Source organism: Salvia hispanica, chromosome 1 (assembly GCF_023119035.1).
Source record: "Salvia hispanica cultivar TCC Black 2014 chromosome 1, UniMelb_Shisp_WGS_1.0, whole genome shotgun sequence".
In the NCBI taxonomy this organism is placed as follows: Eukaryota; Viridiplantae; Streptophyta; class Magnoliopsida; order Lamiales; family Lamiaceae; genus Salvia; species Salvia hispanica.
Genome location: NC_062965.1, coordinates 15,791,498 through 15,795,327, shown reverse-complemented (window position 1 = coordinate 15,795,327; position 3,830 = coordinate 15,791,498). Strand labels below are relative to the sequence as shown.

General features: G+C 39.6%; 1 pseudogene; it reads right to left on the bottom strand.

Moving 5' to 3' along the window:
• Positions 1-975: 975 nt before the first annotated feature.
• LOC125188209 lies at positions 976-3,617 on the bottom strand (annotated as a pseudogene).
• Between the last annotated feature and the right edge of the window lie 213 nt (positions 3,618-3,830).

Below are 3,830 nucleotides of genomic sequence, written 5' to 3'. Positions count from 1 at the left end.
CTACATGTATTATATTGACATATTTTATATAGTATGTTACATTTCTGCTTATACGAAAAAATTAAAAAATTTCAATTTTTTTTCAAATTTTGACGTCGGAACATATGCATGTAGGATATCGTTGGAATCCTTATGAAATTATCTTTAATTTGATATATGTATATGAATTTAAAGTTTTGGGATTTCTTTTAAAAGTTAGTTATTACTAAACATGTAGTTAATTGACATTAATACCCCTATTGATATTTTTTGGAATTAATCCTATGACCTTACTGACGTTTTTCGTTGATCGTATTGACATTTAGGGATTGATGATCTAACCCCTTCATTTGAATATCTAATGGCTATTATTTAATTGTAGTTAGCAATTAAGTTATGAGTTAGCAATATAACACTCCCCTTATGTAAGTTACTACCTCCGTCCCCCAAAATTTGCTACACTTTGACCCGACACGGGTTTTAAGAAATGTAATGGAAAGTGAGTTGAAAAAGTTGGTGGGATGTGGGTCCTACTTTTAAAGTACTCCCTCTGTCCCGCTTTAGGAGTCCCGGTTGATCAATTTTGGGCGTCCCACTTTAGGAGTCCCGGTTGAGATAAATTAATATAAAATATCTGCAAAGTGTTAAAAGTGGGTCCCAACATCCACTACAACTAATAAAAAAGTGTTAAAAGTGGGTCCCAACATCCACTATAACATTTATTTATTGGACACTCAATTAAAAGTGGGTCCCAACATCCACTACAATATTTATTTATTACACAGTCAAACATTTTTTTCTTAAAACATGTGCCCGACTCAACTGGGACTCCTAAAGCGGGACGGAGGGAGTATTAGTTTTATAATAAAATGTGAGTAGGAATGAGTTAGTGGAATATGGGGTCCACTACCAAAAATGGTAAAAGTGAATTGTATCAAATTTTCAGGGACGGATGTAGTATATATTAGATTTAATCCAATTTGGAGGTTTTTTCTTTTTTTTTTTTACAAATAAACTCCTAAGAAAGGAGGAAATTACAACTGACGTCGAGAGGACTCGAACTCGGCACCTCATTCATTGATGTCTAAATGCCTTGCCGCTAGGACTAAGGCTCTGGACTAATCCAATTTGGAGGTTGGAACTATAACAAAATTCACAAAGTTGAAAAATATTTCAGATTACCCTTAACATTTTTAACAGGCAAAGAACGAAAATAAAATTAACATTAACTATTTTTACTGTGCATGGATTCAGCGTGGATGCAAGTCAGTAATGGAGGCATCATGTCGCGAGGAAGAAGTCATGTGTTGAGAATTTGTAGAGTTAGAGTTGTGAATCAGCGACGCATCCGAACCATAAAATGCTGGCTTCGAAGGCAAGTTTAAGGTTATGGAGAAGCTGCTTAGCATAAGCACCACCGAGGCCATGGTTGGCCGATCTTCCGCATCTTCCTGAACACACAGCAAACCAATATGATGCATCTCATCATCTCACTTGTCGAACCCGAACCGCTCCTCAAAAATGGATCCACCACTTCTCCATCTTTTCCTTCTTGCCAACTTTCCCATGCCTGCAACACTCATTATTCTCACTTGTCACTAACTATAGTTAAGCGAACAAAAAAGGTTATACGCTTAGAACTTACGAAGCTCAGGAGGTCTCCCTCGCTGTCACCCCTGCTTCGAAAGCCATTGATTTTTCGGCCGCTGATGATTTCAAGGACTAATACTCCAAAGCTGTAGACGCCCGACTTGATTGAGAACTGGCTGTGTATTATGTATTCTGGCGGCATATAACCGCTGCGATTTACTGTTTTAGTTTCTTGTAAGTCAATTAAACAGTTTAAGTTGGGTAACTTACTGTGTTCCCACAATTCGGCTTGTATTTCCATGCGTTTCATCTTCTCCGAACAATCTTGCCAGACCAAAGTCGGCAATCTTTGGTCTCATCTCACTGTCTAGAAGTATATTACCAGCTTTTAAATCACGGTGAATGATTTTGAGACGAGAATCTTCGTGCAAGTAGAGGATTCCCCTCGCAATACCACCTATGATCTTGTAACGTGTATCCCAATCCAAATATCATTGCCTGACTGAGTCTGCTTGTCCAAATTGAAAATGAGTTAGCGTATGTCCACATATCATTATGTAAGTAATTAGGGATGAATGTTACCAAATATGAAGTTATCCAAGCTTGCATTTTGAACAAATTCATATATTAGCAACTTCTCTATTCCTTCTAAGGCGAAACCCAATAGTCTAACTAAATTCTTGTGCTGAAGCTTAGCTAATAAGAGAACTTCATTCTTGAATTCCATATCGCCCTGCCTGGAATTCCCGGACAATCTTTTCACTGCAATTTCTAGACCATTTGGAAGTTTCCCCTGAAATTATTAAACCACAAATTATTTGCATTTACTTTTTCAACTTGTTATACACTCACTCTTATTCTGGTTTGTATATGTACCTTGTAAACAGCCCCAAATCCACCTTGGCCCAACTTATTATGATCAGAGAAATTATCTGTTGCTGCTTTGATTGTGCTGAAAGGATACTGCAGAGACTCGACTGTGCTAATCTCATCCATATCTTCAAGAAATTATGAACAAACATTTGAGTTCAATACTTTGAAATTAAAGCATGTAGAAGATGAGCAACTTACTTTGAACAATTTCTGTTGGTTTATGTTTCTTTCTCTTTCTTCGAAATATGATAGCTGATACAGCTACTAGCAAGAACACAACAATTACAACCACAATTATGGCAATAGTTTTAGTCATGCTACCATTTTTCTTTCCTGCAAAAAGACCAGAACAAAATGAAACCTTAAAACGTAGAGTTTATTAGAGAAGATAGACAGTTATGATTACCTGACAGTGGAGGCGAAGGAACAAACTCTAGTTCTTGAAGCTTAGTCTCATTGAAAAACTTATAGAGCTCGAAACGAAGATTGCAACTTGGCCTGAAAACTCTCCCCCCTACTTTCCCAGCAAAAAATTGCTTTATATCTGAAATGATACGAATCAAACAGCTAGTACACTCCTCCGATGACAAATCCGGAGTGCACTGAACTAACCCGAAAATCGTCTGAAGATCGGGCCCAGTTCTATTCCCAACCGCCATTTTCATGGTAGACGAGCCGGCCGCAGCTCGTATCTGGAGACTTTCGAGCAACGCCCTCAGATCCTCCTTAAACTGGTTGGGATACGTCGCGTTCCGGTTATTCCAGAGTAAGTACCCGGGGCTGGTCGCCAGAGTCCCGTAGATGGTCTCATTCGAGTACCGCAAAACGCATGATTCACTCCATACGATGGCCTCCTTCTGAACCGGGCACTCATCCCAAATTTCGGCGCGGCCTCTTTGCAGGCATTCGCGGCACGTGTCGAGTTGGACGTCGCCTCTGCACAGCGCTAGGGCGTTGACTCGGTCGGGTCCCTGCCCGGCCGAGGCGTTGTAGAAGCCAATGTTGCCGATGTTTGTATAGAGAGAAGAGAGAGTGGTGTTGATGTTTGTGCCGTATGCGGTGTTGCGGGTGTAGTTGCCGTTGCTGCCGCAAGTGGACCTGGCGAATTCCTGGGCGAAGAGATCTGTCGGGATCAACAACACCAAGAGCCCCACCAAAAATCTTTGATAAGTCATGCTAATTGAATGCAGAGTACTTGCTAGTACAGACAGTTATGGTTTGGTGTTTATACTAAGTTACGAATCATTATAATGATAATTAAAAAAGACGACCATGACTCAATAAGACTGGAGTCAATGACAAATCATTATAATGATAATTAATAAAGACGACCATGACTAATGAATAAGACTGGAGACCGGAGTGTGTATTGACAAAGGAAGAATGGA